Here is a 14822-nt window from a genome sequence, read left to right as displayed (position 1 = left end):
CAAAAGCCGGTCACTCACCCAGCCGGGGCTCAGACAGGCCGTCCTGACAGCCATTGCGCAAGGTTGCTGCACACCCCGGCCCCGGGCTATAAATAGTCTATTAAGAAGCACCATCTGGGATTGGACAGGCCTGTTGGGTGGCCTTTATTTGTTGCCCATTCAAATAAGAAGAGAAATTCTTTTTTTATTTTTTTTTTTATATTAAGTGTCATTTTCTAGAATCTAAGCCTGGGGCCAAGTCGCCTATCTTCACCTTAGAGTTCCACCTACGCCCTGAGGTTATGGCTACATGTTAGGGTCTCTGTGGGGCTCTGACTCTTTCTGCTTGTTATTAGCTGATAGGTCACCCCAGCTCTGCTGATGTCGTGATGATAGTGGAGGTGACAGTAATTTGTTAGCACGCCTTCCTTTTTCCCCTTATTTCTACAGGCCCTCCTCTTGTTTAGTCTCTTCTTATCCCCTGTGTGGGGGCCACTGTCCTGCTTTCCACATTGATGGATGGCCCTACCTCCTTCCAGTCTCCAAGATCAGTTCCCCTAAACACTGGTGTTTTGCATGCTTGTCCCTGTTTAGAATTCTTCAATGCCTTCCCATTGCTTAAAACAGTGGCCTCCAGGGCTTTCAATGCATATTAATGTTTATATTTATTTATAAATTAAATACATGTGCTACTAATGATCCATAGGAAATATTAGAAAGGCTTCCTTTCATTGTTAATTTCTGACAAACATAAATTACCATAGGCATTCTAATATTTTCTACCCCAGTGAGTCATGGTGAGCATCCTGCACAGGACACCATAGAGGAGGGCTGAGATTAAATCAGTCGGCTGGGTCGTCAAAGCCTTTACAAGACCTACCTCCAGGTCATTCATTCACTCATTCATTGTTTCTTAGAGACTATGATGGCCAGGCACTGGGCTAGGCTCAGAGGATAATAACAATAAGTAGTCACTGCTCCCACAGTTCAGGGGCCCACAGACTAATGGAGAAGATAAATACACAAATAAATAACTCTTCGAGAGTCATATAGATCATCATAGAGGTTTGCATAAGACCTTAATGGAGGAGAGAGAAAAGAAGTAACTGCCTGGGGGAGTCAGGAAAGGCTTCACAAGGAGCATCTGAGCTGGATCTTGAAGGAGGAGTAGGAGTTCATCATGTCACAGAAAGGAAAAGGGCCTCCCAGGAACAAGAAACAACATAAGCAACAGCAAAAAGTTTTTAAAATTATGATACACTTGAAGAGTGACAAGAAGTTCTCAGAGGCTGGTAGGGTATGTGGGGGAGTGACAGAGATGGGGTTTGGAAGGGAAGGTTGAGGTCAAATCATGGAAGACCTTGTCTACTATACCAGTAAGTTTAGATTTTATCGTGAAGGGAGTGGGTCTTGTGAGATGTTTTGACAAACTATATTCCCCTCAAATGTGTTTTCTCTGATCTTCTCTCTAGGAGTAATGGAATAGGAAGTAGGAAGAAGGAAATCAGCTGTTTCTCAGGGCAGGTGTAGTAGAACCTGTAGTTCCCTTCTAGTCCCTGTATGTGCTACTCAATGGCTAGCTTTTCACTTCCAAAGTATTTTCCTTCATACCTGAAAATGGTACAGAGGACTGCCATCTCTACGATGGGTACCTTGGGTTGGTCTGCCCAGGAAGAGGCCAGACTCCCCAAGGGGCAGGCATGCACAAAATCCTTGGTCTATTTTTGCAATAGTCTGTGTCCAAAGCCTAGAACTTTCCTCTGCAGAGGAGAGTTTTACTCTGTGCACTGATAAAACAGTAGTGTTGAACTTTCGGCCCGAGGTGTTAACAAAATGTGAAAATCATTCAGAGGGAAAACATGGTATTGAATTAGAAATGATAGAGATCCTCACGGGAAGTGGGAAAAGACTTCGCAAGGTCAAAAACTGAAATCGACAGACGTGAGGTGGAGCTTTGTGGGGCTGTGACCATCCGGCAGCTGGCACTCTGGGAAGCAACAGGGCGTAGTCGACAAGGGACTGAAACACGGTCGGAGACAGCAGTGCTGGTCTGAGCTCTGAGCACCAGGCGTCTTGAAAAGCACACACTCTTTCTGGGTCTCCATATTGCCTTCTGTCAAAAGAAGGTACAAATGGTCTCGATCTCAGAGACTGGCTCCAAACTGCAGCATCTAGGTTCTCCTGTCTCCACAGAGGACCAACAAAAGCAAGATTTCTCGGGTCAGCTTTCCTCCTCCTTGGATGGGTATATCTGAAGCCAGGCCGCTTTCGTTCTTCTGGGCTAGATGATGACACTGAGCCGCTGTTTTAATCTGGAAATCCTTCGCAAGGGAAGAGGATACAACAACATTCTTTGCTCTCTGCCAGGTCTCATGGGGCGGCTTTGCTCATGTCTTCAAACAAGGAATGAGGATCAGGAAAGAGGAAAGAGACAGGCCAGGGGAAGCAGGGACCTGACCCCTCATCGGAGGCAGAAGGAACGAGAAACCATTGTTCCACCCAGTCGTGAAGGTTGACAGTCGTGCCCTGAGTACTATGTTTAAATATTCTCCTCTTTGCAAATGAGAGTGATGACGTCAGCTGACCGCATTAAGGTATTACAGGAGAAATAATGACACAACTCCAAAAGGCATCATCAGCAAAGTCCTGGTGTGTGCCACTTGTCACAAGCAATGTGAACTGCTTCTTCCATGGGTAGTAGCTGCCCCCAGATAAAGTCCTTTGCCCCATGTTTCCTGCAGGAGCTATGCCCGGGCAGCACTGGCTGGACGAGCAGGACGGTCTGCAAAGGGTTCTGTTGGTACAAGGGCCCAGGGAACCTCTTACGGAAAGTTAGGACTGCAGCCTGGCCTGCGGTTTAAGGCTACTAGTGAGTCAGCATAGATGCTGTAGTCCAGGCAAGGAAGAGCTCCTCGAACAACAAGAAGATTCTAGCAGCTCTCAAATAAGACGGCTTTAGGGCTGGGGCTCAAGGAATTTCACCAGCGGAGGCCCCAAGAAAGACAATGGATATGCATACTTATTTATAGTCATATACTACTGAATATATCATTTACTTGTTAATAGTTCTTTATATTTAGTTGTATCACAACCTTTAGAGGGCTGACCTGCCTCGGGCCCTCACCTGTGCTCTGTCTGCAGCAGAGGTTGGCAAATCATCACCTGTGCTCCAAATCCTGTCCAGGGTGTGTTTTTGGGCAACCCATGATCTGAAATAGTTTTTACATTTTTAAAGGGTGGCAAAAAACAAACAAACAAACAAACAAACAAACAAAAAAATCAGGAAGAAGAAAAAATAACAGAGATCTTATGTCTCATATTCCTCATGTGATATATTATTATATATATAATATATAATTATTATTATGACATATTATTACTTATGTGATACACAAAGTCTAACTGATTTTACTGGGGGGGCCCTTCCTGGCAAGCTTGCCCATCCCTGCCCTCTGGGCCTTATTGGTCTCTTATAACGTGATTTATGGTTGTTTTTTGGTCATTTCATCCTTCACAGCCACCCCGTAGAGCAGGTAGGACAGTTGTTATGATGTTCATTTTAAAGGTGAGGACACAGAAGCCCGGGAACAGTTACATAACCGCTCCAGGGTCAAGGCCACGGTCGTAAGACTGGGAATAGACCCGAGGTCTCATTCCCCATCCGGACTCTCTTATCAGTACATCCCCAAATCACTGACCCAGCTCATCTTCACGGGGCCAAAAAAGAAAAAAAAAAAAAAACGTTGCACTGATCCTTTGATTCGAGGGTATCGGGTCTGCCCACCCTTGCTTAGCAGGCGGCTCAGTGGGGGAAAATCAAGAAGAGTATTTGGAAATGCTAGAAATGTTTAACTAGCCCCATTAGAGACTTAGGCAGGTCAGGCAAGAAAAGTTCACCTTCCCTGGCAGCCGATGCCGCGGCGCTGCTCTGAGCGGGGCTGCGGGCCTCCCTGCGGTGGCGGCCGCGCACGTCCAGCGCACACCCAGCCCGAGGCCTTCTCTCCTCCCCCGCCCGCCCTCCGCGTCCCCACTTGCTGTGCTCCCCTGTGTCCCGGGAGCATGCGCGGCGGGAGCAGCTGCAGGCGATGAATGCCCACATTATCCTCCCACGGGCTGTCAGCAGCTTCCCCAACACGGTCAGGGCGGCAGCGGCAGCTGGTAGGGAGCGCCTGTGTCCCTGATGTAAACAGCCAGCCGGCCTGAGTAGCGGCTTGTTCTCCCCCGCCGACTGGGCAAGGTCTCCCTGACCCAGGGACCGCCCCCCTCCGTGCACCCCCAGGCCTGAAGAGGGGCTTTGTGCCCTGGATTCAGACCTTAATCCTCTTGCATGCTACCGAGGTAGGGACCTGAAATAAAGACGCCACGTAAGGCTGGTGCCTGCGTCACCTGCAGGCAGGAGGGACCGGGTGCTGCCAAAACAAGGGCCTGTCTGCCATTGGGGGTGATTTAGGAAGTTTCCATGCAAGCAGTAGGAAGGCTGCACAGTAGGAAGGGCTCTTCTAAGAACTCACAATTCCAAGTCCTCAAATGTCTTCCTTCCCGCCCGCTGTGGAATGACAGAGTGTCGCCCAAGAGATAGGTCTCCTGAGAAGCAAACGCGTCGGGTCATTACTAATTTAGTCGTTTCAGTCATTTAGTAAGTTAGTCCGTACTGCGCAGACACCTGGCCTCTAGGGAAGCAGAAATGGGGTGGGGGGAAGGAGGGAAACAGGCAGAAGCGAGCTCCTGCTGAAGGCACTGGAGCCCGGGAGCCCAGAGGATTGGAATGACGTTGCAAAGGAAGGGGGTCAAGGTCGGGGGAGGCCGTACCCCTGGGGAAGAGGGGTTCTAGAAGGGGTGACCTCTTGCTGTTCTTGTATCTGGCTTTGAGATGTCTGCCTATGTCCTCTTTTCACAGTGCCTCTAACCTAAGAGAACCTTCTCCCTGTCTCCTTATGCTAGCCGCCTTCCGCCCAGCTGCACCCCAGTGGAGACCCTGTCCTCCGTCCTTGAGCTCACAGAGGTGCCTTTGCACGCCTAGTTGCAGATGGCATCTGAAGGAGTGCATTGACCATCAGCACCTTTCTCAGAACTTCTGCTGACCCTTTCTTTCTTTTGCCCGGGAATTCCGATGTTCAGAGCCCTGCCCTCCTCCCAGCAGGGGCCTGAGAGCCTCTCGAGGGAAGGAAGGGCCCCATCTGACTCAGCAGCACCAAGCCCAGTTCCTTGTCCAGAGCAGACCTGCAGATAATACGGAGCCACTGTATTATTTTCTCATAGTTCTTCCAGCCAGATGTTAAGAAAATCTTTTAAAACCCTAGGTAAGGGCCAGCTTGGGGACTGAGAACAGCTCAAAATCTGAGAGCTATTTCTTCTAGTCCAGAACATAAAAAAAAAAATGTTCCTCAGGACATCGGTTGCATCAGACACTAACAGACGTTTCCAAACTTGTTAGCAACCCACCCATCCGATTCTTCTGCCAGTGCAAACACTGCCAGCGATGGGGGAGAAGAAAGAGGCTTCTTTTCCTTCCGAAGTCATTCACATATAAAGATCAGCCAGGATTTACAGCAGACGATCCTTACAAAGGGGCTCACACACTTGAGCTCTGAAACCACATTTTTCTTTCTCAGTCGTGTACTTTGTCGGTCCCTTATTACACCTGCCAAGAGAGGCAACCTGCTGTGTCTGCTTATTTGCTGACTCACTACTGATTTCAACTCTGCAAATAGCAACAAAAAGCTGTTTTAATGAGATTTTAAAGTTCAGCTGTGAAAATTGAAAACTACCCAACACCAAAGCCCCCAGCCATCTGAGACTAGAGATTGCCGCGCTGAAATGTTCTTGACATTCTCTACGAGTGTAGGTCTGACCACTCGGCCTACAGCAGTGGGAAGGGACCCCAGGTAGGAAGCATGAACTGCCGCTGGCCTGCCTCGAATTGCCAGGGACATCTTTGGGAGAATTACATACAAAATGTTTGCAAAGGGCCCCTCGTAGTGCCTGGTAAGCAGGAGATGCTCCTTTCATGCTGGTTGTCCTGTCTGCATGCCGTTCTCTTACTTCTCCTCTGAGTTGGGTTTATAATGGGGCTTCGTATCCTTCAACGTGGAACTTGGAGAATGAATGCTTTCAGGGTGCTGAATAATTAAATAATGATGATAATCATCATCATGATAAAAATGCATTCAGCTGGACACTAACAGAAAACATGCATGGGCCAAAGATGGCAGCATGGCACAAATCCAGCGTCAGGATGAATCCAATCCTATTACTGAGATGTACTAAAAACAAAAATATAAATTAATCTCTCTTTTGTCGTGTCGATCGGTCACTGAGGCCTCAATTTGTCCTGTTAACAGGAAGTCAGGTATCTCCCTCTTGAGAGCCTCCATTTCTCATTCGAAAAAGCATTCCTGTGGCTCCAGGCTAGCTCGGTCCAGAGGTGCTGATACTCAGTCCTGGTTTCAAGGCCCAGCACAAGGGGAGCTGAGACTTTCAAAAGTCCGCTCTGGGCTCTGAAGGTCTGTGGCACCCAGTATTATAGACGTAGCTTCTGGTGGCCCAATCCAAAGACACTTGTGCATGCAGTGGGAGTGTCCTGCGTTTCTGCTCCTGAACTCAGATATTTTAACTGTTGCATCAGCCATAGGCTGTGCAGAAGCCAGTCCTCCCTCAGGTTCAGGGATCCCCAGGCTAGGGGCTGAAAGACTGCCCAGCGGGCACGTGGCAGAGATGAGTGAAGTGATGGGATTTAAGAAAAATGAACACACGGGCTTTATTTTTGATCGAAGCTTAATGCCTGCGGGAGATATATAAATATGTGTTATGCTGAATCTATTTTACATGAAAATCTAAATTTATGTAAAAATCTGAATCTAAATTTATTGAAAAATGCAAATTGAGAGCAAACCGTATTCAATAATAAGGCAAAACTTTCCTTTTTATAAATCATTTCTTCTTTAATATACATCTGGGTGTCTGACACCTTTTTTTTTCTCTACCAAAATGGCCACATCTAATCCTCTACTTTGTGTTCCAGGCATATAGAATATTTGCACTATAAGAATTCAGCTACTTCAATACTGCCATGTTTAGTTTTTAGTACTGCTCTGGCCTACGATTCAATAATGTCAGTCTATACTGCATTCTCTGTCCTCTTAGGATTAATTGAGAAAAGCAAACTCAACAGAGTTACTTCATTTTCATTAAGCTTGATTTTGGAGCCTCGTCTCCAAATCTACTGGTTTGCAAATGAAGTTTAGACTATCACTTTCATTTCTGGAAAACGTAGCCCACTACAGTCAAATAAGCCAGATAATTCCCCACAAAATGAGTTTCTTAGAGGTAATTTCTTCTTAAATGAGTGAATTGAAACATATTTTTGAACTACAGTGCATAGTACCTATACTATACTCATGGACACTCTTGAAGACAAAGATTCCAAGGGTTTCTCGATAGTCTAGTTTTTTGTGGGTTGGTGTGAAGAGTTTTCCTTGGGTCACATGAATAAGTCAGTTTCTTTTAACCAATCAAAAAGCCTTTCCCTACTGAAAACCATCTATACTGATCCACCCAAATTCCACAAAACACAGCAGAATGTGGTATCCGTGCTTGAAGAGGGTTAAACATGTGATTGTATGACCTTTAGCTCAGCCAGAGAAGCACATCCATTCAAATTATCAAGACTGTCTTGGCACCCCAAACTGCCATTTTATGGTTCTTACAATTATCATAATGGTATCATACCCAAGTGGTCTTCCAGCCTATGACTCCTAATCAACTCCATGAAAAAAATATATGTATACTAACGTACTAACTCATCAGATACAAGAAAACTCTGGAAATTATTTAACTTTCTTACATAACTTTTGTTGTAGATTTTTTTTAAAGATTTTTATTTATTTGACAGAGAGAGAGAGAGATCACAAGTAGGCAGAGAGAGAGAGAGGGAAGTAGGCTCCCTGCTGAGCAGACAGCCCGATGTGGGGCTCGATCCCAGGACCCTGGGATCATGACCAGAGCTTAAGGCAGAGGCTTTAATCCACTGAGCCACCCAGGTGCCCCTTTGCTGTAGATTTTTAGCCATACTTTTAAAACACTAAGCAACAGGATTTCTGGTTGCTTTTGTTTGGGTTATATTATGTCTGTTGCATTTAATAGACGCTGTTTAATAAACTCACTACCTAATCCCATCTGTTATCTGTCACCTTTGTTTCTTTTTTGGTGAGTGGGCAAAATTTTCCTTTAATGTATAGTGGCATTTAACTACAGCGTCATTTAATGTATTCATATTTTTTTAAACACTCTAAAAATGCATGTCCTTTTTCTAGTTTAGAGCTTATCAATCATGCATCTTTTCCATACTTGTCACACTTATGACCACATTTTACTGCACAACTGACGTTCTTTGACACAGAAACACAACTTTCTCAGAGTATCTTTCTTTTCAGAAGAGCAGTGAGTGGGAATTCAGTCTAGCTGGTGTGTGATACTGAACGAGACAACTGTTCTGGGTCTCAAGTTACTTCCCTGTACATGATAGCCAGTGACTGGATGACCTCTGAGGTCTTGCCAATTCTAAAATTTAAAAGTGTTATGACCCAAAGTCCTAGTGGATCTTGTGGCCTCAGATGCCTCCTCTACCTTAGAGGCAAGCTGCCCAGAAGAGGGAATTTTACCCAAGGGCAGAGAGCTTTATGGCTGTCATAGAGACTCACAGCAAAGCAGCAGAATCAGAATCTGTCCCAGCTTTACCAAACCTAGATGCAATCTCTTCTGAGCATTTCGTTGGTTTTTGCTTTGTGTTCACCCATATGGAAGGAAAAGAAAGGGAAGCAGGAAGATAGGAGAAATGGAGGTCGGAGAGGACCTAATGTCTTACACCTCCTGCAAATCAGCAGTGTGTTAGTCCTTATATATACTAGGTCTCATTTGATCTTCTCAATGAGACTGTGCACACCAGTGATGATATTATCCCCACTTTACAGAAGGAAGAGAAGCTCAGAGAAGCGAAGTCTTCTGACCAAGGTGATACAGTTAGCAGCAGATCCAGGACTGGAGCATCTCAGTTCAACCCCAAAGCTTACACTATATCTACTAACCACAGCACGATTCTTGGTTCCAGCGCACAGCCTTCCTTGCTAGGGAGTTTTCTTGGGTTGCCCATCTTCTGAGTCATCCATGTTAAGCAAGAGTGCTCTATTCTCTTAGGCTCATTGGGCCTGGATACCACAGAACAACCTTGGACTGACTGGATTGGAGGCCAGATGAAAAGAGACAAGGCCAGGATGAAGAACCTGTGCAAAACCCAGAAGCTGAAGGTCCAAGCAGAGTCCTGGGTCCAAGCTGGGTGAGTCTGTAGAGACAGGGTCAAAGAGAGGCTGGCCCTCAATGACAAACCAGGAGAGGCAGTGAGCCAGTCTGGGGGCATAAGCCCTCACTGGACTTGGGGGCTACAGCACCTTGTGTCTTAACTGTATAACAGTGACTGTCAGAGACTCAAATCCTTTCCAGGAGATGGAGAAACCAACCAAACCATCTGATTTTATACTATCTGACAACTGTGCTAAATTATATTAAGAGAGTGTCAGTAGTATGATATAGTGAGAAGTAACCTCCTGAAAGCATTTGGCATTTCTTCTCTCTCTCTTCCCCTTCCCTCCCTTCCTCACTCCTCTTTTGTTCTGTTCTTTCTTTCTCCTCTTATTTCTGTACTAATGTTTATTATGAACACTGAAAAATAAAGAAGCAAAAAGGAAAAAGAAAGAAAAAAGGAAAGAAAAGAAGAAAAGACAAGATAAGAAAAGAAAGAAGAAGGAAAGGTCTTACAATGAGGAGTTAGAATTGCCCCCCTACCCTTCTCAGTGCTTACCCTAGTTTCTAGAAGTGAATGCTTTCTGCTCTTAATTCTGGCGGTTACCAACCTGACCCTAAATTTATATACTACCTCCTGGTTTATTAATTTAAAACACTGATCACTAGAAGGATTTAATGCACTTTATCCTATCCTCTTTTCCTCTCCCCAAATTTTAACAATTATTTTTGTTCTACTATTCATTTTCTTTGTACCTCAGACTAATAATGTCAATGTATATTTTTATATTCTATCAACTTTAGAAAGTACCTCTTTTTCTCCAGCTTTATTGAGATGTAATAGACATAAAACTGTGTAAATTTAAGATGTACAACATAATGATTGGTATACATAAGTGGTATGAAATGATTGCCACAATAATATGAGTCAACATGTTCCTCTTCACTTCATATAATTACTTTTTCTCTGTGTGGAGGACATTTAAGATCTACTCTCTTAGCAATTTTCAATCATCATACTATTTCCATGTTAGGATTTTCAAAACTCATTCATCTTATAACTGAAGATTTGTGCCCTTGGACCAACATAGTCATGTCCCTGACTCACAAAACTCTGGCAACCACCATTTACCATTTTACTCCCTATTTCTAAGAATGTAGATTTTTTTTTTAAAGATTCTATATGTGAGACAATGTAGTATTTGTCATTCTCTGACTTACTTAATTTAACAGAATGCTCTCAAGTTTCACCCATGTTTTCCCACATGACAGAATACCTTTCTTTTTTTTAATTGTTGAATGATAGTCAATATTAATATTCAATATTCAATAATATTCAATTATATATATATAAATTACATTTTTCTTATTCATTCATCTGCCAGTAGACACTTAGGTTACTTCCAAGTCTTTGCTTTTACAAATAACGTAGCAAAGAACAGAGTACAAATAACTTTTCAAGATAGTGATTTTGTTTCCTTTGGCTATATAGCTTAACGTAGTAGTCCAGTAGGATTACTGGATCATATAGTAGTTCTATTTTAAATTTTTGGAGGACCCGCCATACTATTTTCCATAATAGCTGAACCAGTTTACATGGAAAGTGCCTCCCGATTCCTAGCTAAATTAGATTAAGATATCAGGGCTCTACCCTTCTTCTCCCCATATCCTTCTCATTTTCTGACTTCTGGAATTTGTTTTTACACTGTCAAGGTTGATCATACCACATTCTTAATAAACATATTTAACTCTTCTGTGTTCTGTGAGGCTGATTCTCAAGGTTGGAAACCAAACTTTATGTTAATATAAACTGAAATTATTAATGCATTAATCAATTCTTTCCCTAAATACTGAGACTGGCTCTGAGCTAATAATATACTATGGACCCAATATCATGAAACATGTGCTGTTCCTTCAAGTTAAGTGGATTTCCTGCATTACATCCATGGGTGTCCCAATGCCATGCCACCATGTGGTGGGGCTAGTGGATGGGCAAGCTTTACGTTGGTGTGAGCAGAAAGAGGATGCTGACTAGAAAGCTCTCGAACGTCAAAAGCAAGGGGGTAGTTACACAGAGAACTAGAAGCCCTAATTCTCAGAAAGAACATTTGACCTCTGCAGAGAAGGGAGTTCTGATTTTTCCTGGAGTTTGGTGGCCCAGATTACAAACTGGAATGGGGGAGGCGAGTGTGGGGCACCACCAGCTGGCCAGTTCATCTGCAGATGATTTCAGGGATCTCTGAAATCCCTCCCCTCTGCCCTGGCCACCATTCTGGAATATGGTTTCATTAATCCAATTATTCATCAGTAGGCTTTTATGCTCTTTCCCTCTATTGGAAATGTGTTGGGATCTTTCCTACAACTACCTTGACTCTTTTGAATGTATTCCTTCATTTTTATTTTACTGAGGTCTCTGAAAAGAGGCAGAAGACATGGTTGTACATACTTTATCTTGTTCCTGATTGTAACACAGTTCATCTCTGTTATAAAGAGACATTTCAAACAACCAAGAAAAATTCAAAATGAAAGGGAAAATCCATAAAATCTTGCGACATGGAGATAACCACTGTTAATATTCTGAGGAGAGTCCCTCCTGGATCCTCCAGCTTTTCTGGCTCTGTGTGGAGTTTCCAGAGGCAGCCTTTTATCTCTGAGTCTTCACTCCTTTCACTAAGCCAAAGGTAGGAACAGATAGACAGGAATGTTCCTCAATTTCCATGTCACAGCCACCATCCAAGGCTTTACTTGGAGAAGGAGGAGTCTGGGTAGATGGATTTTTCCCCAGGATTGGGGGAAATCCTTCTCTATTTTAATTGCTTCTGGATTTTGTAGCATCTTATGGTGGAGACATTGAATTCCCCAAACATCCTATGTACTTTTGCAGAGAACATTCTAGAACAGATTTTTCTGGGTTCTTCTTTCTCTGGGTCAGAGTGAGCACATGAAATATCAAATTGATTGGTTTCTGAAGCTTCCCAGTTAGACCTGGTTGCCAAGTATTCTTCTGAGCTAAAACAAATACCCATCTTGTCTCTTTTTACCGAAGAGTGGGCCTTCTCTCTGAATATACAGGTCCTGGGGTGGAAGGGAGGGGACTTTGGGATAGATTTCATCAAGATTAGAGAATCTGAGAGTGAAATGCTCAGGGAATAGCTATCCTTACCATCCTTCTTCCCTTTAGGAACAAGATTGTTCTTTTTTTCCCCCTATTTTTCTGGAACCATGTTTGTTTGCTCATTTGTTTCGGACATGAGTTGTGAAAGAGACAAATTTGGCTCTTCTCCAGCTGATTGCTGCACCAGCTAGGGTAGCAGGAACTTAGTTTGCCTTCTGCTATATGGGGTGACCCACAAGGTCAGAGATAAAAGAACTCTCCATGGGCGTGGGCCTGGCAGACTCAGTTACCGTGTTCTTTACATGAGGGGCCCACGCAGGCTCCCATGTGAAGGCATCAGATGGCTCGTGCTTCTCTGGGCCATCAGTCAATTCGTTGAGTCTGGGCTTTGCTTCTCACTTGGCCCAAGCTACTGGCAGAGAAGAGGCTGTAGAGCGGGGAGGGCCTCAGTCTCTCAGCCACAGACAGGCTTAAAGGAACAAAGTCATCACATCTGCTCTCTGAGGAAGACTTTGGAACTTTCCTTGTGTTCATTCTTTTCTCTTCCACCCCCTTGTGGGACAGTTTAGACCTACTGCCCTCAGGACGCTGAGGCTCTGTGCCCAGGGGAGGCGACAGCTTGGAAAATGGCCTCCCTCTCTTACCATTTGATGGTTAAGACTGTCCTAGGGATCAGGAGACAGAAGTTTCTAACCTTGGCTACACAGATGATTGAAGTTTTCTTTGAGACTTTGATTGAATCTCACTTTTTCTGAGTCACGGTCGTTGTGGAGATGGACCATTCTCTGATCATTTTGGAAATGAATTCCTTTATATGAAGTATGTCTGTTCTAAATTTGTTCTTGTGACCACAAATTCTGTAGTTACAGCCTGGCAATGAAATCTTTCCAATTTATTTATTTATTTTTATTTTTTTATTTTTTGCAGTGCATTAGGTGATTGAATGGTGAGATCAAATATGGAAATAGAAACACAAAATTAAAAGTCATCTTGCCAAGCTTCCTGCACCCAGCAAAGAATTGGTCATAGAAGAGGGGCGCCTGGAGAACAAGTCCTTATTGTTCTAGACCTAACTCCCTTCCCTTATCCAGGGTCGGTTTCTTGGACCCTGAGGGGGCAGAATTGAACTCATGGGTCTTCGTGGTACATACTGCATTCCTTATTGCATCACTCTATACTTCTTCGGTTTTACCTTTCTTCCCTATTAGAATTTGAGCCCCTAGAGGGTAAGGATTCTTTTCTATTTTTATATTTCTGTCACTGAATATAGCACCTTACTCATAAGCTTTTAAAACATGTCAAATGGGGACTCCAGGGCAGCTCTGTTGTTAAGCAACTGACTCATGATTTCGCCTGAGGTCATGATCTCATGAGTCATGGCACTGTGCTGTGAGTCAGGGTCCATGACCTGCACTGCGTCTGCTGGAGATTCTCTCCCTCTGCCCCTCCCTCCACTTCTGTACATGGATGTATGTGCTTGATCTCTCTCTCATTCTAAAATAAATAAATAAATCTTTAAAAAATTGAAAAAGTTTGTTAAATGAACAAATGAATGAATGAATGAATGGCATGTCAATCATCGATTTTCTTTCCCAGCTCAAAAGTCCAAAGAGGAAGTTGACCCTGGAAACATGTTTGTCCGGAATATCAAAAATAATAGATACAATTTATTGGGCACTACTGTGTGCGGGAGATCATGCTGAGTACTTCTTACAAAGTATCTCATTTAATCTAGATCTGTTCCTCAAACAGGCATACATTGTTATATGTTCTCAGAGTAGGTTTCCTGCCCCATCATGGTACCATCACACTTAAGATAATTGTCTGCTGTCTTTCCTTGGTTCGGAAGCTCCTATGGGCAGAAATGCTATCTTTCTTCATAGGATGCTTAATCATCCAGCATGTAGCCCATAAAACGTGTGCCATGTAATAAATTATGAATTAATATTTTTTATTTTGATGAGTTCTTCAAATCCCCAAGTGTTGAGTGTTTTTGTAAGTACTCTGTAGTATAACAGAAATCCTGAGTGTCTCTGTTCCTTTCCATTCCACAGACAGAATATAGAGGTAACTGGCAAATTTTCCCTGCAGTAGCTGAAAATGTTGATGGCCTCTATTATCACTTGTAGGTTACCCTGTACCTCTGAACTTGGAAGAGACTGCCCCCCAGGTCCTGCTCCCTGATTCGTTATCCTTTCGGTTGCCACTGGCATAGCACTGTGTTGCTGTGTCCACCAACATGACATCACTTCTAGGCATTGGCACTGGAACTAACAGAACTAGAATAAAGTGACCACTGGCAGGAACAAGACAGGGCAGAGCAGGGTGTGAGGCAGAAAGTGCGAGAGTCTGATGTTGAGACCACCAGTCCAAGGTCTGGAAGCTCAGCAAGCAAAAGACACTGTCCCCAGCCCATTTTCCCCTCTGCGACACT

The 14822-nt window shown here is 43.9% G+C and overlaps 1 long non-coding RNA gene across 1 annotated transcript; it reads left to right on the top strand.

Moving 5' to 3' along the window:
* Positions 1–5860: 5860 nt before the first annotated feature.
* On the top strand, positions 5861–13858 carry LOC116581636. Its single transcript, XR_004282144.1, has 3 exons — positions 5861–5964; positions 9172–9310; positions 13316–13858. It is a non-coding gene; the product is annotated as an uncharacterized LOC116581636 (long non-coding RNA).
* Positions 13859–14822: the final 964 nt, after the last annotated feature.

Source organism: Mustela erminea, chromosome 21 (genome assembly GCF_009829155.1).
Source record: "Mustela erminea isolate mMusErm1 chromosome 21, mMusErm1.Pri, whole genome shotgun sequence".
NCBI classification, from domain to species: domain Eukaryota; kingdom Metazoa; phylum Chordata; class Mammalia; order Carnivora; family Mustelidae; genus Mustela; species Mustela erminea.
This window is presented reverse-complemented; position numbering and strand designations above follow the sequence as displayed.